This window comes from Equus asinus, chromosome 4, assembly GCF_041296235.1.
Source record: "Equus asinus isolate D_3611 breed Donkey chromosome 4, EquAss-T2T_v2, whole genome shotgun sequence".
Taxonomy (NCBI): Eukaryota; Metazoa; Chordata; class Mammalia; order Perissodactyla; family Equidae; genus Equus; species Equus asinus.
In genome coordinates, this window is record NC_091793.1 from 107,571,790 (window position 1) to 107,598,005 (window position 26,216).

The window sequence follows — 26,216 nt, forward strand, 5'->3', positions numbered from 1 at the left end:
TTAGCGCGATCGATAACCTTTCTTTTTTGTTGTTTGGTATTTATTGATCATAGCCACTACACTGAGAATGACTGTTGAAATACCTCTTGGTTTGCATGCTCTGAGGGGCCACTAGTGCCTCTCATTAATTTGTAGGTACTGGCCATTTCATGCATCCAGGGCCTCTGTTGCTCAGTGCCTCACAGGCAGGGCCAAATCTGAATGTCTGTTTATGAAAACAACAAAAAGAACAGTAAGAACTAGAGCATCACATATTGTATTGTTCTCACAGTGCCACTCAAACTCATTACTGTTATTAATTTCAGAGTAATCACTGGATGATAGACTTCTATTCATCTGTTCAGAGAATTCAGGAAAACTATTAAAAGATTTACCACAAATGTAGTCCCTTCCACTTAATATCACATATCCTAAAAACATTCAACATTTTAAAATTTATATCAAAATGTCGATAATGTTAGGAAAATTATTTGATTGCTAACTGCCAAGGTATATCTCACGGCATGGATCAAAAATCTCAGTCAAACTTTCAAAGAGATGCAAGAAAACATAATACAAGAGTTTATTTTTTATCTTTGCTATCTTACCTCCACCACATTCAAGACGGTGAATCAAGATTCCAAAGCAGTTTATGCAAACATAGACTGTCTGTGACTAAGAGAATTTGGAATGACAAATACTTATGGACTATATTGCATTGCACACAGCATTTTAGATCAAAGCCTCCATGCTGGTGTCCTGAGATACTGAACTCTGGGCAGCTCTTAGGGCCCAGGGTGGCCAGAACCCCTGCTCCAGTCATCTCCAAGCATGGTCAGCTTTGACCATTGACTCCAATATGCCACTCTAATAACATTCTCTGTGTCTATTGGCATAGAAAAGGTTGAGAGCACTGCTTTCAACAACTTCAGTAATCATGCTCTAGAGAAGGCATTTTGTACTTTGCAAGGTCCACTAAAATTGTAAGAACTCACTAACAAAGAGAAGACAGCTATTATGATGACATCTATACATAGCTGTCTGTTGCCAGGCACTTTCAAATAGGCAGTCAATTCCAACAACTATATTCTGCCCCTAAAGCTTCTAGGGACTCTTTCACATCTTTTTGTCAGTACATCATGACATACTCTTACAGATGCACACTTTGTTGATAAAGCCCTACTTATTGATGAGATTGCTCTATTTTGGAACCACAGTTGTCCCCTGGAATTGTTTTCTGACACTACCAAAATGTCACTTTTCTGAAACTCGAGAAGTGATCCGTGCTGAAGTTTCAGTGATGGACTTCAACTTGATTTCAGCTCTGCAGGTGTTAATTGTACCTGACAGGCAGCTGATTTAGTGTGGGAGGTGTCACTCTATGGTCACTGACAGAATACACCAACAGGGACCAGGAAAAGGCTTTTCAGAGTTACCTACAAGAGTGACTGTGTTCTTGTATGTAAATCACAGGGCTGAAGACCATGGAAGAAAGCTCTTTTAAACAAAAGAAGAATTTCAAAGTTGAAGATCTCCAAAGGGTATAGGTTATTCATTTGTTTCAGTAACACCAGGAATGGATGGCCCAATAAAGGGGGATGCTATATGATGGAAGGAAGCATCCTGCAGCTCTTGAGTAAACCTATATGTTCCACAGTACTTTGGTTTTCTAGAAGTTTTGAATATGAACTATGACCCCATGGACTTGTTATGTTTTCATTTCTTTTTCAATGCAAATTCTTTTCATATCTGAAAAGAATTAGAGTCTTATGCTTATTAAAAACACACGCGGGAGTGAAGTACTGATACGTGTTATAACATGGATGAACATCAAAACACCATGCTAAGTGAAAGAAGCCAGACAAAAAAGGTCACATATTTATGATTCCACTCATATGTAATGTCTAGAATAGGTCAATCTATAGAAACAGAGAGCCAATTGGTAATTGCCAGGAGCTGGAGGGAGGAGAGAATGGAGAGTGACTGCTTAATGGGTACAGGGTTTCCTTTTGGGGTAATGAAAATATTTTGGAAGTCAATAGAGGTGGTAGTGCACAACATTGTGAATGCACTAAATGTCATTGATTTGTTCACTTCAAAATGGTTAATTTTATGTTATATGAATGTCACTTCAATTTAAAAAATTAAAATTAAAAAAAAAACACACACACACATTTGGAATCAGAGAAATGCAACATTAGAGAGAAATCAGAAGCCACCTAGTCCAGCATATAGTTGATGAAGAAAACCCCTCAGATTACTAAAGTTGTACACAACTATTTTTTTTAAATAGTTGACAAATAAGAATAAGAAAGTTTATTAGTCATCTGTAAGAAATGAATGGCTGTAAATAAGTCCTACTAAAGATTTGTTAGTATTTTTAGTACCTAGGGCTCTATAAGATTATTAAATTTAGAGGTGAAGAAAGAGGACGATTGTGTGACCATTTTTTGGATCAAGCAAAGAATATATTTTTCAAAATATTTTAGACAGTTTGCCCTCCTAGAAGATATGGTGCATTCTCTCTTCTCTGGCCAAATCAAATTGATTTTTTACAAACTCTTTCCAGAGCTAGGAGTTTGTCTCCTGTTTCTCTCTGAAGTTAAAGACTACCCAGATGGGTACAACACACCATTTAATAAAGCACATTGCTATTCTTCTGAAAGTTATGTCTATATATAAAGTTTCTGGAACCAAAGAGGAAGAGGAAGATACAAAGCATCGGAAAAATCAAAAGGATTTTGGCTCAAACTCCAGTGTTAATTTATCTCCATTTGATGTTTGCAGCTTATTTCTGAGTGTCTGTCCCCTTCTCTCCTCAGGTAGGGAATGAGCTGTCATTGATTTCTCCCGGTCTGGACCCCCTGGGCTGTGGGGGATGTTGACTGCCTCTTGCCCACGGCTATGATGGGGGAAGGCAGAGATAAGAGACTAGAAGCTACTAAGGCTACAGAATGCTGAAGGCTAAAACTAAAATAGCCAGTCTCATACTAGCTCCAGGATGCAGGGTCTGGATGGAGTATATGAACCCAGATTCCAGGGTTGAGGAAGAAGCTGAGAAGATGCGAGCAAAAGTGGAGCAGGCAAATGAACATGGCTGAGGAATATTCTGAAGAGGAATGACAATGCCCCTGGTGGCTTTATTTAACATCCCTGCATGGGTCTGGATGGATGTGCAGGGCTTGTTTAAACGGGCCCAGGATAGACATGGGGAACTCTGAGACCTAGCAAAGAGGCCAGGAGGCAAGACATGGCATCTTCTATGTCAAGAAATGTCAGCATCCGTCTGATAAGATGGGGTACCACTCTTGATATTCTAGGCAAATAGTTCACGTGTTTTCATAATATGAATCCCACCTTACAAATTTCCTTTCCAAACAAAATCAACTCTAGACTTTTAAATACAACAACACGACAAAAGGATCTGCTCATCCAAATGAGTGTGGTATATCTTGATTGTCCCATAAACAAAATAAGTAATTATGTACCCTTTCCAACCCCTGGAGGGGAAGTTATTTTAACAGAGCGAGCACTTTAAGATTCTCAGTAGAAAAGTATGCAAGTATTTTTCTAAAGATAATCTCTAAAATCCTGAAATTGTGAAAACTTCCTAAATATGTGAGTAAAATTATATTTTCTAAGTTCCCTTGAAAGCTATCTTTATAAGGCCATGAAATTATCTTAATAGTAAGAATAAAGAGAGAGCAATAAGAATACATTAAAGAAATCAACATTTTCGATTAAATACCAGACACAGCTTCTGACTGTATGATTCATTTGATTACTAGAGAGCTCTCCCAAATGCATGGGTATAGAGTCCGGTGGGATGTGTAATTTATGGTGGTCTGGCAGAGACCAAGAAAGCATGCTGGCTGCTGCAATTCTGCAGTCATGGGGGACGATTTTAAGGTAGACAATTTTAAATTTACCATTTCTGCCTTCTGTTATGCCCCTGATCTCATGCCAAACAAGTGAAGTTTGAAAGAAAAGGACAAGTGATTAGAAAGAATAAAGAGAGTACAAAAAATGCAATACCTCTTTCAGTGAGGTTTAATCATTGAACTCAACAGGAATATACAGAGGAAAAAAATGCCAAATGTTTGTGGCCCACCAGGGGACATTTTTCTATTTACTTTCGTGTCAACTACAACTGATGATGGTGACGGAGAAGATGGTAAAAGCTGAGAGTCCATGCAATTATTATTTCCTCGAGCCAAGTGAGGTGCAAGATCCATTCTATTCCCTTCCCACTTCTACCTAACGCCTGACTCTGAGTCACTATGTGGTGATTCCACCAGTAGAGTGGGAGTTATTTTTCTGGGATCTGAAAGAAAAAAAAAAGTATAGTCATTTTCCACACATTTTCTTACTGTGAAGCTAGCTGGGAATTTATTTTCTTATTCCCAGCAGAGCTGATACCTTTGAAAGCAAATAATAAGGAAGGGCGAGGAGACTAATTAACATGGGGTGGATGAGAGGAGGAAGAAACTCATGATCCTGTCCTTATGGCTCTCCAGCGACTCGGGAGGGCAGGAATAGAGGTCAAAGAGATGATGTGCCCTTCTAGCTAATCTTGGTTTCAAATGCCAAGTCTTGCAGTCAGGTGAAATGGAATTCAGCAAAGCTGCTGTGGTCATTAACTTCCTCTGTCTTGAGGACAACACCCACCTCATTAGATTTAAAAGCAGTTTTTCCAAGCCAGTAACTGCTGGCAGAGACCAGGGCTGATAACTGCATAGAGCAGAAATAAGCATGGCCATTTGCAATGGCAACAGTGGGAGAGTCAGTCTGGGGAGGAACCAACAGTGGTAGCTGTAAATGGATATGAGATAGATGGCGCGAGGAATCTGAAGCTGAGAGCACTGGGAGAATTCCAAGTCACCTTATCTAGCTTGTTTCCTTCTCAAACTCCAAACCATTGCTCTGTGATTCTGTTCCCCAAGCTGTCCCCAGAGTACTGAATTCCAGCAGGCCAGCTAAAACACACTCAGGCCATGAAGCTGAGTGATCAGTATACACCATGTCCCCTGTCACTGGGCCTCCAGATTGGTGACCAACCACAGGGGGACGTAAGCACCTCTGAGGAGTCCTGTGGGCACACTTGGCTGCAGAAAATGTTGTTCACAGCCTATGGATTTTGTAGCAATCTGAAGCTATGTCATTTATTTCATGACAACATTAGCATTCATGGAGATAAAAAATGACAGAGATGCCCAGGTGCCCTCTTTCATTGACAGTGGCACTGCTAATTAGTTATTTTTAGAGAACATGCTGGCACTGCAAGAGCTAAATAAAATGATCATGCCCTTTGAGATAGTATCCCCACCTTGGGGAATTATCTAAAGAAAATAGCTTTTAAACCTACTTGTACTAAGATTTTTATAGCCACCTTATTTGTAAGAGCAGTTACCTGGAAACAACCCAAATGCTCAACAATTAGGGAGCGATTAAACAAACTTTGGAACTTTAATATGGTGAGAAATTCTGTGGCAATGAAAATGATGATATCTGGATTATGTAAATATTTAGAAAGCCTATGTAAAACAGTGCTATGTTCAAAAGGAGAGCACAGAGTATTCTAAGCACAATATGACAAAATGCCATATGACAATGTGAAAACTACACTTGAGCAATGATAGGAACAGAAGAGACCACCCTCTCATATATGATTAATGCTCGGAGTGAATAAGGACTTTGTATTTTTATGGTAGTCTAAAGTGGGGATTTTTTTTTGACATAAAACTGTAAAGCTGTTTTAAAACACAATATTCAAAGACAGTATTTATTACTGTGGTATAAAAAGCATTGAAATTGTCCACAGGCATTAGTCTGCCCATTCATTTGATGTGTACTTCTGATTCATACAACAAGATCAACACAAATTGGTGGCCCTGGAGAAGTCAGTGCATTAAAATAATATATATTTGTTCTTACCAAAAAGGAAGTGCTAACTGTGCTTTCAGGAATGGTCAGCATTTGACATAAGTCAAGGTCAAGAATTCCATAGCTGAATAATAAAACAAAGGGAGAATCAGAGCCAGAAGACCAGATCTAAGTTAGCAGCACAGGTGAGGGATCTGTGGGAGGATGGTGAGGATGACGGGAGTGCAGAACTGAGACACACAGACTGGTGCAGAGAATTGACCCAGGAGCAGATCCCAAAAGGGCTTTATGTACCAGGTTGTCCCCCCAGGGCCAGCTTTTATAATCGTTCGTCCTTGTTTTCAGATTTCACATGATAGTGACACAGCTACCCCTTGGACAGGACCTGTCTTAGGTTTTCTAGAAAGAGTTCACGTATCGTTCCAATGAGGTTGTGTTGCAGTTAAGAAGTCATGTAAATGCTGAGTTTCAAATAAACGGTATAATTTTCAGTGATGGACACCCACAATACAGTGGTCTATGTCATATCATTAGAAATATTTTAGTTCCTATTGTTGGAATAAATCAAGTAGCTAATTGGAGCAAAATGCATAAAATCCTTGAATGTCATGCTTCGCTGAGCATTTAACAGGAGTGCTTGGATCTAGAATTATTCATGTAAGGGTTTCCTTATGACTTTAGCAGCCAAGGCCAGATTCCTTCTGACTATGGGATTCTCCTTTAGGAAGCGGCATCTGTTTTCACTCTGCTCACTGTTCATGAAGTCAAATGAGAAGTCAAAGCCCTCAGCGAAGACTGACAAAGCACCCTTCACCCTTAGGGCTTTCCTACCACTGCTTTTCTGATTGTGTATCAGTAAAATTTTCTAACTGTTCAAATCAGCAAGAATCATCGATTCATGGGTGCTACTTTGAAAGCAGTTTCCCCACAGATGCAATGGCAGGTCAGCTTCCTCCTCTGAATTTGCATCCACTTTGACATCATGAAAGATCTGTTGAATCTAGATCATCCCTGTTAGTGCAAAGTAGTGGAAAGAGAACAATTTTCAGGCAGGGAACCTGGGTTTTAGTTCCACCTTGGGTGAGTTGCTCACACACACAGTCTCAGGATCCTCACCTATTACACAAGAGTAATAGCATCACTTGCCTTTCAAAGATGTTGTGAGGATCAAATGAAATGTAATTAACGGGGAAATGTTAATTAAGCTCTACAGCAGTATTTGATTCTCTTTAAAGAAATGTTGCTTTGGTAGTTGATGTGTTCATTTCCTATGTTGGCTGCATTCTTACTACCCTTGTCCAGGGCTTATTTAATAGTGTGACCTCAGGTTATTGCCAGAAAAATCTTACTTCTGTTTTTGGTCTTCTCTCTATGTTATAAGTATTTTATTAAGTTAAATGGTAACTTGAAGCAAGTTAAGTGGCAGGCACTAAGAAATATAATCTTCATTCCTTTATCACATCCATTAGCACAGAGTAGCATTTAGGAACATGGACTATTTATAACTGAGCTATCGAGGATGCGCTATTTTCTAACTTTCCTTTTGATTATATAGAAGTATCTCCTAATATTTCTTTTTCAAACTTCCTGTTTGCTTTCTCAGAGACCGTGATTCTGACCTACAGCCTAGGCAACTACTTAAGGTAAACGTTATCTCTTTGTTCAAATGAGTGGTTCTCAGGCCTCCCTGCAACTGCAAACACCTGGAGATTCAAATGTGCAGTCAAAGCTGAGAATCACTGCTTTACATTTCAGTTCACTAGAAGTAAGAAATTCTTGGGCCACGATTATGGCCTGGCCAGTCCATATTTTGGCTAGCTAGGAGACCATCGTAGCCACGGTACCTAAACTCAGCCATGAATGTGGGATGTGAAATATCAGGCAAAGCACAGGCTTTGGAACCAGTGTGGGGTGAAATCTGGTTTTGCCGCATTAGAACTGTTACCATGGGTGAGTGATCTGACCTCAATGTCCTCACATGTCACATAGAGATATGAACACCTATCTTCTAGGGCTGTGTGAGGTTTATATCACAAAGCATATGTTCTAGCAGGTACTCAAAAAGGACAGTTCTATTGATAATTAATGCATTAAACAAGGTCCCTGTTTCCTCATCAGAAGTGAACACGTTGAATTAATAAGGTCAGAAAACTTACCCTGATGCTAAAACTGGGAATGAGGGTCTGCCTGCTAAATCAAGTGAAAACATTCTGGTTTTATATATTTGATCGCATTTCACTTAAAATAACAAGAGATTAAATGGGACTTTTCTCATTGTCTTAGGTCTCTGCTGTGCCCTCAAAGTTGAGCCATTAGGAATCATCTATGATCACATTTCAAAGAGAGGTGCTTCCCCATCTATGTGAGACATGCCAAGGTGTAGCGAACTTGGTTCTGTAACCCCTTATTCCATCACCTGTTCCAGAACAGGGCACGTGGCTAAGTCCAGTTTGCCTAGAGCCATCTCTAAATGATCTTTCCAAGAGGTTCCCTTGAAGGCAAGGCAGCCTTAACTCAAAGATCAGGAGCTGAAAGGAAGTCACCTGGAGAGTGCATCACCTCTGTCAGTGATGAATGCTGTGCCAGGGGGTTCTGGTGATGAGGAAAGGGTGGCAGGCAGAGACCTGAAGAAATCGTGAACCTGTCCCATGAGTCAAAGAGCCAGCATTTGGGCATCTACCATTACAAATAATATTGCTCCCAGATTACAGTAGCCCCATTCTGGTAAGACCTCGCTGTCTTCCTCTCATCCCTCCCCTCCTTGCTGACCGTGGTGGAGCCAAGGGCAGCACAGTGAGTGGGATGCAGAGGAGGGGAGAGTGATAGGAGATTAAAGTGGACTAGTGAAGCAAAAACGGTGTCCCCCACCCCTGTCTGACTGCCTGCTGGGTCTGAGCTGGGAAATAGTTTCCTTAAATTGGATGAGAGATTAAATTGGAAGTTCTGAATTAGATGACACTGACTTTTCAGTAACTTGAAAATGAAACTCTCCTAATGCCCCAAAGTGACCAGAAAATCTATGGGATGAACCCAAGATAATGATCAAGGGAGGGGAAGGGAGAACCAATAGAACAGATCTGGGGAAATAGTGTGAGAAAAATTAATGATATTTCATAACTGCCTCCTACCCATTCCAGCCCATATCATATTCCTGTGTATATTTCCTCCCAGGTGGAGGGGCCAATGCCCCCTTGCCAGTGCTGGAGTCTAAGTGCACAGACAACTTCAAATGGCATCAGGGCCCTTCTGACACAGATCGTTCTAGTCCTGTAACAGCTCCCTCAATTTCTTTCAAATTAAAGAGTTTTCTGGCATTTTTCAAATTGGTGCCAGTTATTAGCTCACATGTTATGTAACTTGTTCAATTCTTATGATGCATCAGGAGACAGGTCATTGGATCACTTCTAGCTCTTCTTGCAGCCTCAGCAGGAAGATATCACTATGTCTTTGTTGTATAACCCATTTCTCCTGATGGTCTTGACCCCCTAATATACACAGGAATGTAGAGAACATGAGGAACACGGACTTGGGAGTTAGACTGTTCTAGGTTTAGTACTGTCTCTGTCACTAAATACGCAACACTGGTATGTTTCTTAACTTCTATGGCCCTAGTTTTCTCACCAACAAAATTGGCATAATAGCCGCTTTATAGGATTAATTTAAGGATTAAATGAAAGAGTGTAAGTAAAGTCTTTGGCACAGTGCCTGGCACTTAAGTGCTCAATAATGGTAGATTCCAATAGAATAATAATTATGGTGATGATTGCAATAATAACCATTATCATTTCAAGGATCTTTTCAAAGAAAACTGTTATGTTTATTATGTTATATTTATTATTACCCCAACACCAAAAAGACACTTTCCTCTAGCATTTATTGGGGAAGAAGAATGTTGGTCATAGATCCATCCAGAATTTTCCATCCCTTTCCTCTTCTTCTCTACACTCCCTGCTCCTCCCAAGGCTCCCAGCTCCACCATGGACCAACAATCTCTCTGTGCCCCGTGGTTACAGTGTGGAAATTATAGACAGGTGATCCGCGGAACAATATTACCAAATCTGCACAAATGCCAACAGAAGAATGAATGTGGGGCAGACCCATGTCCCTTTAGCCTTATTACTTTATTTTCTACACAACCACCACCAGGTGAGAATTGACAATCACTTCAGACTTCTCTGGGATTTAACAATAACTAAAGAGAATTATGAAAGAGGCCGGAATTTTTTTTTTAACTGTATGCTTCATCAAGCTATCCCCTCCTCTAAGAAAAGCTCCAGAAGAATCAATCCTTTCCCTGCCATCCGCTTGAAGCTACACTCAAGTTCCCAGTCCTGCTCCCCTGAACTCAAGTTTGCCCACCACTCCTTGTGCACATCTACTAAGAACATTCAACTCACCATTTGTTTGGGAAATCAAATTCTACCCAGTAAGTTTGTCTCCACTGAGGTTTTAGCACCCTTTTCGGAAGTGTTATTTCCCCAAGGCTGAGTTGCCCCCTCCAGACTAATATTCCACTGGGGCCTAACTAAGGCAGTCAGAGTAGATGGATATTCTATGCCCCCTGCCCTACTGAGCCAGGATGAGTACTGTAAGTCTGGTTCCATTTGAGATCGCTCCATCTGGACAAGCTGTGGCCAAGCTTTCCTATTCTTCTGGGTCTCTAAGAGATAACTGTTGAACCTCCCATTCCCACCACCATCCCCACCCTACCCCACCCATACCACCACACACTTCCCAAGTGCAAACTCAGAGGCAGGGCTTTGAAATTGATACAGAGGAATGAAAGCTGTCTTTGCTGAAAGACTCCATCTCTCTCACCCTCCTGCCCAGAATAGGGTCGGTGCCCACGTTCCTGTGCAAAGCCTGGCTAGCTCCTCCCACCAACACTCTGTTCCTCCTTTTCCTGTCTAATCGTGCCAACCCTTGTTCTATCAGAAATTGCTAAAAATAGCGATTTTTCTACCTTTTAATGGCTGTTCCCTTAACTACAGAAATACCCAGCCAAGGCTTTGAAATTACCATTTGTATTGACCTAATTAAGTTCTTAAACAAGATGCCTCCCTTTTCTCCTAGTTACATTATTACATTATTTTCTTCTAGTTGCCCTTTTATGTAGTCGTGGCATAAATGCAAAGATCTCCACTTTAGATTTTTATTTTCCAGAACTGTGTCAGGAGATGAATACAAATTGCTCTTTATCCACCAAACACTTACATAGCACTTCCTATGTGCCAGGCAGTGTTCTAAGTGTTTTGCAAACATTAGCACATTTAATCCTCATTATAACCTTATATTATAGGCATTATTATCACCCCACTTACAAATTGGGAAACAAAAGCACAGAAAAGGTAAGCAACTCAACCAACAGCACACAACTACTGAGTGGTAGGATTCATACCCAGGCAAGCTTGCTCTGGGGACGTTTTAACCAGTAGGCCATCCTGCCTGGGTGTGTCAAACAAGTCATTTTCTCATTCTTTATGTCACTGAAAAAAATTCCTGATATAGGTGATTTTATCATCATTTTTAGATGTGCAAGGAAACTGGGCTCTAAATGGCTGAGTGGCTTTTGCTAGTCACAATTAGGCAGATCTCAAATTCAGAGAAGTCTTGTAAATCCAAAATCTGGTTTCAATATATTGCCTTCTGCTTGTCTGGATCTCCTCAGGTAGTCTCTGAGGGATGGACATGAAGAATTTTTGCTGTAGGGCCAGCCCGGTGGCGCAGCGGTTTAAGTTGGCACATTCTGCTTTTTGGTGGCCCAGGGTTCGCCTGTTCGGATCCGGGGTGCAGACATGGCACCGCTTGGCAAAAGCGATGCTGTGGTAGGCATCCCACGTATAAAGTAGAAGAAGATGGGCATGGATGTTAGCTCAGGGCCAGTCTTCCTCAGCAAAAAGGGGAGGATTGGCAGTAGTTAGCTCAGGGCTAATTTTCCTCAAAAAAAAAGAAAGAATTTTTGCTGTAGAATTTTCTTTCTTCACTGACTTTGCTGTCAATATAATCATTTGATCAGGCCTCTAATGCAGAGCACACGTACCCAGAGGGTCCCATAGTGAACCCATTTTGTAAATTACAGAGAAAGCCATAAATTATCTCCACTTAAAGCAACACGGATCAAGGCTGTCGTATTTCTATGAACATTATGGTACACTCTTAACCAAAATTGTATTTTCTCCTTGTAAACAAGGATAGAAGGTACATTGTTTTGACTATGGATCATTGGATCTTGTATTTATTTTATATATTTTTCAAAAGAACTCACAAAGATTGATGGTCATTTAATCTGCTCCTAGGAAAAAAAACATGAAAAAGGAAAAATATTTGACACAGAGCAGACATGCAGTAACTAATTCTTTGTGGATTGAACTATTGAACAATTCATACTTTGACCATTATTTAGTGCATTTTATGACCTCTGAAAGGCCATTTATCAATAGGACCTGAATGATTTTTCCAAACAAATGCAAATTTAAAAAAGAATAATTTATTCTAATCTCTTCGATGGGATCCTGGTTATTGTAGCATTGATCACCCCCATATTATGACATAGGCATTTTTAGCTCAACATAGAGAGAGCATAAATACTATATACGTGTCTCACACTGAAACTTAAGCACTCTTGAGTTAAGATTTCCCACTTTTGTATTGTAGACCTCACAATCAATCACAATATACTTATTAAACACCTAGTATGAGCAAATCACTAGACTGAGCATTAGAGATTTAGAAACAAATAAGGCATGGCCCCTGGATTCAAGTTTGTGGTTTATAGAAGACAAACTTACAAACAAATACAAAGAATACTGATATAAGTATTGGTAAAGTGACCTACAAGATATTGAGATGGCACAAAGAGAGGGCGATTGTTTGACCAGAAGGGGTCAACAATAGCTCAGAGGGGACTTCTTCCTTTTTAGCTAAGTCTTGAAGGTTGAGTAGAAGCCAGGTGAACAATGTCTTAAAAAGAGCATTTCAGGGTACAGAACTTAGCAAGAATCAGATTATAGAACACACCTTGTAAACATGAAAATAGTTTGGACTTCTCGTCACTATTCCCTACAGTGAGACACTGTTAATGATTGACGTGGAAGAATAATGTGACTTAATTTCCCTTCTAGAAAAGTCAGGATGGTTGCAGTCTGCTGAATATATCCAGAGACCAAGGCTGCACACAGGGAGGTCAATTAGAAATTATTGTAAGAGCCCAAAAGAAAGACATTCAGAAATAAAACCAAGAAAGGAGGACACAATGATGTAGATAGATAGATGATACATAGATAGATAGATAGATAGATAGATAGATAGATAGATAGATATGATTGGGGGATGAGGAAGGGAAAGAAATGGAAGCTGACCACCCACCTGTGAAGTTCAGGGGAATAGAAATGTATCAATTAAGGTGCTTTAAGGGAACTTATTACCTCAGAGAACCACAAGTGTGGAAGTCAGGTAAATGCAGGATTGGTTAATTCAATCATGTCCATCAGAACCAGGTTTCCTTTCCTTCCATCTTTCCACTCTCCCCACCACTCACAAGGACAATGAGGTGCTCACTCACAGTTGCAAGCATTACATGTGGACACATCATATGGAAGCATAAAAGGGAGGATGTAGACCTGAATGCCTCTTTTTCAGAGTGAGGGAAGCCATTCCCAGAAGCCTTCAGCAGATCTCCCCTCAAGTCTCAAGGCTAGAATTGAGTCAATGCCCCTGCCTGACGCAATCACTAACAGAGGAAATAAGGCCACCGTGGAGCCTTTCGTGGAGTACAGGAAGGGTACAGATGGGAACAAAGCCCTGTTACTAAAGAAGAGTCGGAAAAGAATGAGGACCAGGTAGGAGCTAACTTTATCAACTGCCAAGAAGATGATTGGTTTGGCTTCCTTTCTTCCACAGTCTAGTTGTGAAAGCAAAGTAGGAGGGGAAAGACAAACTATAAAAGTAAGGTGCTAAGTAAAATTTCCCAAATATAAATAACCCGACAATCCATGTTTTGGTGACTGCCAGGGTAAAGAAGACACCTTCCATTATTTTTATTTTTGGAAATGAAAAATTCAGCCACCAACCTGATGTTTGACCTGCATGGCATCCAAACCAAAATACTTAGCGAACATCTGAATGATAGATATTCATTCACCTTTTCTCAAACGTTAGGATTTCACAGGCTACAAACTGTCTCTCTCTATAAATTCCCTGAACTCTCTTCCTCTTTTAACCACAGTTCCTTCACGGCCTCCCCACAGGGGACAGATGAAGAAATCAGACCTGAGATTTTAACTCTCAGCTGATTCACTTTTTACTTCAAAACTAGCTGGTTTTTCAAATGAAATTTTCTGAAAAGGAGGAATTTTAAAGATTCTCCATTGCGAGATGGTTTAGTAGGAAGAAGGAGGATCCGCAGGCATCTTAAGCACTTTTTGCTGCTTAAGGCCCAGTCCTCTGAGTCCTTCTTGTATTCTGGAGGTCTGCGTCTAACCGCTTAGAAATATGTCTAATGTTTCTTGAGACATAAATTTGTTCTCCTGTGTTTAACACTAGTCCAACTCAATTATTTTTCAGCTTTATTGTCACTGAATAAACTAAAAGCTTACAGCGAGCCTAATGAATGTATGTCTTGTTCAAATAAGTCTGGTTGAATTTGATGTTTTTAATAAAGAAACACGCACTCTGGAACATGTGGCCTTGGTTCATAAAGTAAAAGAAGAAAATTCTTTCTGCTGATTCACCATTGCATAAAAAACCATAGGAGTGCCAGCTCTTTTGTTTTACGTTGCATAATATTAACCAGGGCATTTAATAAAGAAGCTATATGTTGAAGATTCTCTCATTAAGCAGGCACCCAATTTAATTGATAGTTTAAGATTTTGACTCTTCTCTAGATGAGCCAACAGACTGAGAAACCAGAAAGCTTTGCTGTATATCGGGTTTTTTCCTCAGCCTTGAAATTTATCCACAAGGCTCTTAGTAAAGCCCTTTTGATGTAACAGAAAGGTCAACTTCATTGTCACTGTTTTTCTAACATGCTATTTGTTGAACAAATCCTTTTTATTTCCCCCTTTTAAAAAGTTTAAGATGGAATGCACTAATGTGATAAACTGTTGACTTTCATGCTGGTCACCCAATTCCACAAAGTCAAATGATCAAAGACTACACTCTTTCTCACCTTGCTTTAATCTCACTGCCTCCCTGAAAGACGATGGGTAAACAGCCACACAGAGCTCCAATTACCAATATCAAGATTTAAAAAAAATGGCTTTCCTTTTTCCAACTTTGAAATTATGTGTGGACTGATGTAAAATAAATTTCAGAGCCTGGAGTACTGCTTGCTTTCTGATTGCAAACAATGGGTTCTGAACAAGAACAAATAACTGAGTAAAGGAGGAGAGGTAACCTGGTGACTAGGCAGTCTCAGTGAGTACCACACGGGCAGGCTTCCACTATCAAATTCAGCCTTCCTTTGCTTTTTGATTGCTTAGATTAAAATTCTGCTGGCAAACCATAATTTCTATTTTCCCAAAAATCTAGGTAGCAGATACATGGTTAAGAGAATTAAAAGATTACCAAAAAAAAGGGCTGGCCCAGTGGCGCAGTGGTTCAGTTCACGTGCTCCGCTTTGGCAGTACAAGGTTCACAGATTCACAGGTTCAGATGCCAGGTACAGACCTACACACCGTTCATCAAGCCATGCTGTGGCGGCATCCCACATACAAAATCGAGGAAGACTGGCACAGATGTTACCTCAAGGACAATCTCCTTCACCGAAAAAAAAGACTGTTAAAAGAGATACAAAATTATATGGAAAGGAAGAAGCAATTTGATATTACATTGATCTAGAACAAAAACTTAAGGGGAAGAGTATTCTGGGGCCCTATGAGAACAATGCTCTCTTTTGAAAATTTTAATTAGAAAAAAAAGCCTTTGAACAACTCTCTTTTGCATGTGGGTTGCTTTATTTTTGTCCTGGTTAGAGTTATTATTACTTTTTTTGGCAGCATTCCCCCTTTATTTGCCTGAATTAACTAAAATAATTGGTTATTTTCTATCTGTCTTAAAAATAACTCCCCCCATAAAATCATTTTTTTCTCTGTTCTGTAGTAATATTTGACATATTTATTCAAGTCTTAGAATCAATCCAACACTGTATCTGAAGAGAATCCTGATTCCTTTAGCTCATTTCTGTGCTAGGATGGAGTACCCCCGCATCCTGTACAAGCAGAGATCAATGCTGGTTTGTTTTCTCGTCTTTCACAGTAAACTGACAATCCTACCACCCATTAATTTAAATTCCAAAGCTTATAGACCATCCATCCACCATCAAACAGCATTATAGAAAACCAGCCCTCCAAGGTTTTTTCCACATAATTAACCTTGAATTGTCAGCGATGCAGATTTTTCTAATACCAGATAAAGAGTGATTTGAGGGAAAATGGAAGGCAATTGATCTATCCATGTATTCATATCCTGGGCCATGTGTTCATGTCATAATCATCCAGTTGCTTCTGGAACTGCCTTCACCAAATTGTTCTTCAACATTTGTCCTTAGCTTTTAGTGGACTTGATTTAATAACTGGTTCTATGAAATATGCTTCAACATTTGGATTGATGCCACTATATAATTTAATCTCCCCTCTCCTTGTAAAAATTATTCTAGATGTTAATGTCAAAATAACTTGATCTCTCCTGAGAAATTAACATGTTTATTCCTTTCATATTTTAAAAATATTATGTAATTAATTTGTCATGTTTCTCATTTTTGCACTGGCTACCAGGAAGCTCAGATGGAAATCTAAGAAAGGCATCTAGCTGTTAGTAGCAATAAATCTTATGGCTAACATCTAATTGTTTTATAACTTGGATCTATTTTTCCGTTCTTTTTTATTTGCCTTATGATTATATCTTATGCTTTATGCCCCTGAAATCTTTGTTGGAAAGAGATGGTGTATAAGTAAATTCAACAATTAAAATATTGATATTTTGGTATGACAATTTTCTGATTTTAAAACATATGAAGGGTTTTATAAAGAAATTGTAATCAGATATTCTATCTTTTTCTCTAAGAACAGGGTAAAACAGAAATGAACATGATGGATTGCTCTAGACATTAAGCAGTAATTAATAAAATAAAGGTTGTTCTCTAATTTACTAACTTTTGCTGCAAATGATTGTTCAGCAAATGTAAAGAGAGAGTTTGAACAATTGTTTCAAACCAAATCATTAAAGCTGATTTTAAGTTTGGTGAAGTCACCCTTTCTAGAACACTCTAAAATGCTCTTCATGGTTTTTTATTCCTTGTGCCCAGTGCCTGCTCTTGTCAAGCTGTGAAAATATTGTAAACTCATTAAGAAATGAGGGGGAAAGTTTAAAGCAAGTGTTAAAGGGCAATCTAATTACTTTATGAAATCTGAAATGTGTACAAGACCCACAGACAAAGGTTTTTAGTTTAACAAAATTTCTGTCTGACTTCAACGGAAGTTCTCTTAATGCATTGTGTATATGCACAAGGTATGTAGACGTATAGTTTCTTCCTCTAGAACGTAAGCTTCACCAGAGCAGGGCTTTTTATGTTTTGTGCACTGATGTATTTCCAAGTGGCTAGAATAGTGCCTGACACAAATTCTCATTAGGCATTTGTTGAATGAATATAAAAAGTTCATGCTGAGTGAATGACGGTATTTCATTAGTAGCTCTATTTCGGTCCAATTAAATTTTCTCCTATCTTTTTATTTCTTAGACATAAAATCATTGAGAGACAGGAAGCACAGGAGGAAAAACATGGGACACACAAGTAGCTCCCAGAACAGTCAGTGTCGAGCATCCTTGTGTGATGCCTTCTAAAATTTAGAAACTCAAGGTTATTTATTCCCATGATCAAACAACCTCTGGAGTCTTAATACCATTAAATCAAATGTTTAGGAAGGGAAAACTGCCACCTGTACCATCCTCCCCAACAAGCCGTTATCACCCCATCCTATCCACGGCCCTCCCCCTAAATCCTCTTTCTCAACAGAGCAAAATCAAAACAAAACATAAAGATGGACAAATACAAGTCTCAACCTAAAATGAAAGCAGTAAATACACTGAAAGTATTATCCACAGCTCAGCTTGTCTACCTAACCACATAGCTTTGAGACTTTGGAATTACTCCTTAGTATTGAAAAGCCCTCAGGAAACAACCTGGCCTCACTCTCTGTTTAAACTCATCTTTTCACCTCCATGAAAGAGAGGTTTCCACTGAGGAAGCAGAAGGAGTCTATTGCTCCTCGTTTCTGTCTGTGCCTGGGGATGGGCAATTGTCTGAATGGGATCTGTCCTTGGTGAGTCCTTGCAGAGCACCAAGAGCTCAGATGCACAGCTTTTATGCCCTGACCGCAGGGTCCTTTGCTCCCTTAGCTTTGAGAGGTGGAGTCTAGAGAAAGCATTTGCAGAAAGGAGACACCATCTGGACCTGAATTTAGAAACCATACCTGAAAAACAATTTCAAAAGAGCCACTTCTGAATATATCCTCTGAGGGTTGTTTCTATGTGACAAAAATTCATCATGAAGAAAGGTGAAATAGCCAAACATATGAATAATGAGTTGATGCACTGGCTACTTGACAATACACGCTCTTGGCTAGATTACATAATCATACTGTGAGGGGGGGGAATATATATATATATGCACGTTATATATGTGTAAAGTCTTTAGTACTTTATTGCAAACATCAGGGCCTGAGGCTCTGATTAGGTCCTTAAGGACAATAGTGAAAACAAAGCCAGTTGGTGTATATTGGTCCTAAATCAAAGAACCCATCAATCAGGAAATTTACCCCATTGTGTTTGTCCTCCCTTTGAATGAATAAGGAAAATCATTGTAGACATGGGAGACTGAAGAGAAAATGTGAACATTAGATTTAAATAATTCACTTCCCCAGACTATACTTAAAATTTAAAGCTCTGGTTTATGTATAAAATAGAAAACTAGAGTCTTATGTTTGTGATGTTTTATCCACTTCACATATGCATCACTAAAATTGGACTAAATGTCTTAGAAAAAAATAACAGTGCATCTGCTTTCCATGAAACATCCCTAAAGGATATAAATTTTTTGCTTATTACAATGATCTACCTGAATATCATGCCATAATACAACATGACAATGCTTAACCTGGGGTAATTCAGCATGGCAGCATTTTTTTTTGGGCAGAACTTAAAGTATTTTAGGTTAACTTACTGCATTACCAAGTGTTGCATGAATTTGCTACAGCTTTTTGAGTCTAAACACATTAACTATCACATGATCCCTGTGAATCCCTAACGCCACATACCAGTTCCCTAAAACCAGTCTCATAGAGTTATCCAGGGAAGAAGACCCCATGGCCCAGTCAGCTGTAATCTCCTCCTACAGGAGGACAGAGGGGGATTTAATAAATACTCCCCAGGTTGTCCCAACACGTTTGGTGGCAGGAGGCAATAATCATCCTTTTCTCTGCACCCATAGGCAGCTGTACCACAAGACCCAGTTGGGTGGGAATATCCTGTAGTCTCGTAGCCCCCATCTAGACATGTTGATATGGCAGTTTCCACTGCAGTCCTCCCGGTGAGCTCAGACTTCCTGTGAAGTGTGCAGCCCAGTGCACAGCATACAGTGAATAGGATTGTCGAGTTGGGAGCAGCCTCCAGAGTTAAGAGGAATGAGAAGTAATTCTCCTCCTAATTCAGGCCTGGTGGAAGAGAATGGATGTGCAAGAGGCACCCAGGAGCCAGCACCTCACTGGGCTCCCAAGAGACTGTTGATCTCATTTTGTGTGGTAATTTTTATTTTAATCATTTTTTAAAATATAAAAGTGATATTTGAATTCACGATTGTTGTAAACAATTCAAGCAATATCAAGGTATAAAGAACAGAAAAAAATGCCTTCGCACTGGCTGCTCGCACAATTCCACTCCTACCCCCAAAGGTAATGGCTAATTGTTTGCTAAGTGTCTTATTTTGAGGCTAGGTCTAAACCTTTAAACTTAATATAACCAAATGGTTTAATGATTCTTATAATGGTACTCATTCATAATTGAAAATCCCATTATATCTATCATATCCCCACTATATTATATATCTCTAGTAAATCCCTGTTATAACTGTTTTATCGGAACTCTTAAAATACATTACCACAGTGCATCTAATCCATGAAGGAGAACTTTTTCATAACATTTAAAATATCCAGGTTGCCCATAGGTAACTGCTGATTTATAATCCACGGATTGAAAAGCAGTAATAATAAAAATCTACAATGAAGTTGACAACGCTTCAGAATGAATTAGTGTTTTTCATATCACAAGGGTGCATATACACATTTGAAAAAATAATAGTACCTACATGTACAAGACATTATTTATTTAGGTTGCAAATAGTGATTGGTGCCCAGATGGACTGTCGGATCAGAACCCTTGAGGAAATTAATTCATCACTGCATCACTGCTGACTACATCCTCTCCCCCCAACCCTCCCAAAACACACACACACCCCAGGTTGGGAAATCTCAGTATCAGACTATAGAAACTTTCCATCGAGCAAGAAAGTTCACTTAAAGTAAACCCTTAAAAAAATTGCACTGAAGCAATACTGTTCTAAATGGGTCACCGTTTTTTAGATATTTACATGTTTTGAAGAGCAAATAGACTTTCTATTCCAAAATAGCTCAATTATGTTTTGATTGCAACATCAGATTTTTCCAAGGATCTTGGATCTCAAATACTGTAATCATTTATACATAAATTAATAATTGCTTTACAAAAATAAAAACTGTTCCTGTGGTGTGGTGTACTGTGGGCATTTGTGGTGTTTTCTGCCATCCTAGAGATTTCACGACATGCTCAACCGTATTGATTTTGAAAAGTACATCGTTTGGTTCTGCGTGATCTCAGGTATCTGCAGTCCTCCAGGTAAGGAGAGGAGAGAATGGGCTGGTGCCTGTGCCTCCGGCAGGGCCGCATCCTGCAGGAGACCCACAGCAGCTCACCCATCTCTTTGACCTTTAGCAGATGGTTTTGCTCTGAGTACTTGGCTTCATCGGCTTCCTGAGCAAAGGCTTCCGAAGTGAAAGAACATTCAGTCCATTTATCCAAAACTCTCCCAAGGAATACTTTTATTTTTAGTAAAGTACACTCTGAGCAACCCATTTACACTCTCATTTCATTACATGTATCGCGATCCCAGTGAGTAGTGAGCAGTTCCGGGTCTGCATTTAGCCCCATGAAAGAGTTGTATTTTACTTTAATGGAGGAATATTTCACAGGTCATTTTGTATTTATTACCATTTTTTCCAGGGAAAAAATGTATTACGAGGAGTACACACAGTTGCCCTGATTTGCGTCTTATCTCAAAATTTCTTTTTCAATTTTCACTGAAAGAGTGACTGGTTTTTAGATGCTGGACCAAGAAGGTTTTAACAGAGGGAACAGATGGACTGCTTAAGGTACCGTATCACTGGGGCTACCATTGCACTATGTTTAGTGAACATAGGTAGAATAAGGTGATTCATAATGCAACTTTCAACTCTAAAATTGATCATTCCAGCCATCTGTGCACTACAGAGCACATCTTTGTTTACTGCCTAAAGTTTAAGTAACATCCCAGCTAAGCTTGCTAAGCTTAGTAGGTCTGACTTCTTGCCCCACACAAAGAAAACAACACACAGACCCAAAGGTGGCTTATCAGATGATTTTTTAATAGGATTCCAAAAAACTCTGCACATATTGCCCAAGGTCGTCGATTGTTATCTTGGGAGAAAAATAGTTTCTTTTCCTCATATCTCTCTGGTTAAAATTTACAGATTCCTTCTGGGAAGAAGAAATCAGGCAAAAATAATAACGTAAGAAAACATGAGGATGTAGCTTGCTCCGCCTGTTTTCAGTGCCAGAGTGGGCTGCCTAAACATCAGAGAAGTTCAAGGCAACAAAGAATGGTAAGCAGCCCAGGTGATATTGCTCTCAAGGGAGTGAGGTTTAAGTGGCTTCCAGGACCCACAGTGAGCAGGGGATTCTAGATCTCAAAACTTGAAAATAAAATAGCCTTAATTGAAGTACTAGAATGACAGGCATAAAATTGCATTCATGTAGCATAATTATAGTGAAAATTGCAAGCTTTTTGAACCTATTTCTTGAGTGTCTGACATTCAGATTTAGTTCTTCTATGAGATCTCTAGTGTACAGGCTTCACTTATCTTTGTTTTCCAAATAAAAAGACTTGTGTGTTTTAAAGTGAGTTCTAATCATTCCTCTGTTTACTTATGACATCTCCTAACTGGTTTTTCTCACAGCTTAGCCAAGGCATGGAAAACACTTTCATGGCAGCAGGTTTAGCTCCCTTCCTTTGGGAGTTCTACTGAGGAAAATGTGCCCAATCTGGAAATGTGCATTTTCTTTTCTTATCTAAAGTGCCCAAGAACTTAGGGTTAGAAATGAGCTTTATGTTTCAGAGGAAAAGATGCACTGCTCCCACACTGGACCTAATGTTTGCCATGCCACAACTTCATCAAGTCTCATTGATCTTGGAATACAGAAATCCCCATTCAGTCTGATCCGTTAAGGGCAAAGGGTACCTCTCTGCAAGTCCCCACCTCCCACCCTCTGCAGGAGCTGCTGCAGGTTCTCTGTCATGTCTCTCTCTGGTCAATATGGCTGCAGGCACCTGCACCAAATGCGCCTGGGTATGGTGGGGAACCTCTTAAGTCAGGAGCAGGATCATTTCCCAGGTACATGTCAGGTCAAGATGCTACCATTTGAATTAAGAGATGCTGTTGCTGCTTCAACTGTCTGTAGTGCACGCACTTTAGGCTGTTGGTTTTGTTTTATTGTTTTCTAATGGTGGTGATGTATTTGTACAGACACTGGTCTATTCTCTCACCCATTGTCTTTAGTGACAGATGTCATATCTATTTCTAAAAAGACTGGCCTAGAATAAAATGTCTATTAAAAAAAAAACAACAACAAAGCAACTGCCCACAGATGGGTCACATTCAATTCTCACTGGAGCTAACAGGCTGCAGACAGTCTATGTCAAAATCAGAAGTCACGTTCAAATTCCATGAGTTGACATGGCATGATTTACTGTAATGGTATTTGCAAGATTTGCTGAGCATGACCTGAAAAATCCAGCAAGGCAGTAGTTGATTCGGTCAGTATGCAAGCTTTGCAAAATTCCTTTGCACAGAAGCCCTGGTATGGTCTTAATTTTCAGAACCAGCTTCTGCCATCTATCAAGGCAGACACCTAAGGCTGTAGCTAAAAAGTCTGACAGCCAAACACAAACAAGGATCTATTCCATTGTTCTGTGTTTGCTTGTTATAAAGGTAAATCCACATTCTACTGAAATCATTTGTGAAACAATTCATTCATACAGGCTAAAATTTTGTAAGTAGACATAAATTAGAACATATGTATTCCTGAAAAGTAACATGAAATTATATCAAACTTTTAAAGGCTGATAGCATATCAAATATTTGGAATTTCTCGCTTAGTAAGACTTTGAAAGAAACTTGGATTTTCTTCGTTCTTCTTTAAATCCCCAGGACCTAGTATGTGAATTGCACATAAAAGGAAAATCGAAATATTGCTGAACTGTTGAAAGACTAGCTCAGATGTCTTTCAGCTTAAAATCAGGAAAAATAGACCAGATTATTTTTAGGGCTTCAAGCTGCACTACTTCATCCTCACAATATCCCCCATTTGATTAACAGAAACCTTAGCCGCATTCATTTTTTCAGTCAGAACAAGTGAAGCTGTTACTCTTAATTATCAATATTCTGAACACCTCATTTGTGAGAAAAAAAGCATTTGATCATGCACCAAGACACACACACACACACACACACACGCACGCATGCGGTTTGAGGTCTCTCTGTGCTTCAATATCTCCATTATTAGACTTTATTATCTGAACTTCATCTGTCTCAAGAAGGATATGAAATCCTCCATACTTTTAGCTCCTAGTAGAATACCACAATATAGAAAATACTCAACATAGTTTTGTTGAATGAAACAATGGGTATTATAGAGAGGAACTAAGAAGCTGATTACAGACCCCAAATGTGGCCCTAGCTCTATTTCATCAATTCATCTCAGAACAAGCTATTGAGAGGGACTGAGGGCCCACCATGTGCAAAGCCCTGTGCTAAGTTGTGATTTAGAAGACAGAGTTTGTGTCCAATGATTTTATGTCATGAAAGAACATTAGTTGGAAACCTCACTTCCTGTCTGCTTTGATGCCTGTTGCAGAAATATGATAGATAATAGAATAGATATAATCAGTATCGAGTCACTTTTAAATCACTGAATTTCAGAATCATACACACTTTTCTTTCTGAGTTTCCTAATTCTAGCCTCATGTACTAAAATCATGGCAAGTTCTCCTCCATTTGGCGCCTATTGGATGTGTGGGTGTAGGATGTAAGGTGCAAGTCTGAGAAGAACTTTAGTAGAATCTGTCTCCATTCCTCAAATCTTGGTTCTTTCCTCTTGTCTTTTTTCTATGGAGTAAAGGACTTAGAAGAAGAAAGAACTTTGAGAGACATGCAGCTTTGTTCAGAATGGTCCCCCTAAAAGTTTCTGCTACCCCAGCTAGTGGTGAACTCTCTCACACAAACTCTCTGAGTTTCCTAAAGACAACTGGTATTTGCAAATAGAAATTGGCTTAGTTCATCTTCTTAGGAATTAACTTTTTAAAAAGTTAGAATGATTTTGATCCAAATTCTTCGTGTGGCTTGGCTAATATATTTAAAATACTCTCCCACCTTATGGTATACATCCTAAACTGGATCCAGAAATATTTTATAACTTCATTAAACAAAGATGTGCTGCAGTTATTATCATTCTACTTTATTGGTATGAGTAACCATGTTTACGAGTAAAGAAATGGCACTAAATCATATCAGCTGGCTTTTTTCTAAGTATTTTCTCCGGGAACTTGTCTGATCATGGGTGGTACTTACTCCTTTGATAACTGTCACTTAGACTTAGGCGGTCATATCACTAAGTTGTGTCTAAGTTGTATCTCCAAGGGAGCTCAATTGCCTCTTTCAGGAAGGCAACAATAGGGGTTGGCCCTGTGGCGCAGGGGTTAACTTTGCATGTTCCGCTTCTCAGCAGCCTGGGGTTTGCCGGTTCGGATCCCAGGTGCTGACAGGGCACCGCTTGGTGAAGAGCCATGCTGTGGTAGGCATCCCACAGATAAAGTAGCGGAAGATGGGCATGGATATTAGCTCAGGGCCGGTCTTCCTCAGCAAAAAAGGAGGCAGATTGGCGGTGGTAACACAACAGGGCTAGAAATCTGCTATTAGAATAATACTCTGTGTAGAACAGAGGAGACCTATGCTGGAGAAGTCACAGCAATGTAAGACCTGGGAGTGTAGTCTGTCGTTCCCTCTGTGTATCACTATGTGCAGTTAAGAACTTATCACATGGATCTGGGGACATAGATGTGCAATCAGTCCTTCTTAACTGGGGGTTTGCTGGTAAACTGTCTCTCCAGGGGTTGAGGACTTGGGAGAGGCGAGTGATAGAAACCTGATTTCTAGCATTTGCCAATTACTGTATTGTAAATGCCCCAAACACCTGCCTCCAATTTCAAGTTATCAACACGATGTCACTGATCGTGGAGTTGGGAAGAGATGTGCACTGTCAGCTCTGCCCAAGCCCAGGAGAGCTGCCTGTAGCACACACTGGACCTCTGCAGGCCCATCCCAGCTCCAGAGCTCCCTAGAGGCTTGGCTCATTCAACCTCTCCCTCCTCTCATCTCAGAACAGTGTTGCTCCTGAGAACGTGCTCTGATAAACTTCCTGCATGGGTATCTCAGCGTCTCAAATCTGTTTCCCAGGGACCCGACCTACGACAAAGAGAAATGGAAAGTGGAGTTCATTATCATCGAAACTTACAGAGTGAAAACTCCCTGTTCTCTCGCCTAAATTCATTAACTAATTAGATCAACTGTTACCTCTACCTGATTTCCTAATGAATCAGAATTTATCTTGATAAGTGAATAAATAAGCAGCTCAGCAGAGCTTTCTGTTTTGTTCTGTTGGTTTTTATTCAAGTCCTTGGCTGCAGACAGACCACACACAAACCAGGATCAAATGTGGCCGGATGCTGACATGAGAGATTCACAAGGCAAATTCTTTTGTTGCCACAAAGAGGGCAAACCTGAGGAGACGAAATCCAATATCCAAATATTATAACTATCTTATTTGTCTTATTCTGTCCCTAAAACACTTCATAGCTAACTCTGGTGTGGAGGCACAACAAACAAGTGGATTCCGTAGACATAAATGGCACTGGCAAAATTCCTTTCTGCTACATGGAGCTAAAAAGCAGGGAAGAT

The 26,216-nt window shown here is 39.7% G+C and overlaps 1 protein-coding gene across 11 annotated transcripts in view; it reads left to right on the forward strand.

The window, feature by feature from the left end:
• The window catches only part of B3GALT1 (beta-1,3-galactosyltransferase 1), a 315,156-nt gene that overhangs the window by 248,051 nt on the left and 40,889 nt on the right, over window positions 1–26,216 (forward strand). Inside the window, exons 2-4 of one of the 11 annotated variants that reach the window (XM_070508047.1) lie at window positions 7,466–7,505; window positions 13,501–13,700; window positions 21,675–21,806. The exons of 5 other annotated variants lie outside the window; for them this stretch is intronic. The gene's annotated coding sequence lies outside the window, so the exon portion shown is untranslated. Of the gene's footprint in view, window positions 1–7,465; window positions 7,506–13,500; window positions 13,701–16,989; window positions 21,318–21,674; window positions 21,807–26,216 lie in introns of those variants that run through there. 5 more of the 11 variants (XM_070508051.1, XM_070508048.1, XM_070508049.1 and 2 more) reach the window with 5 other exon arrangements.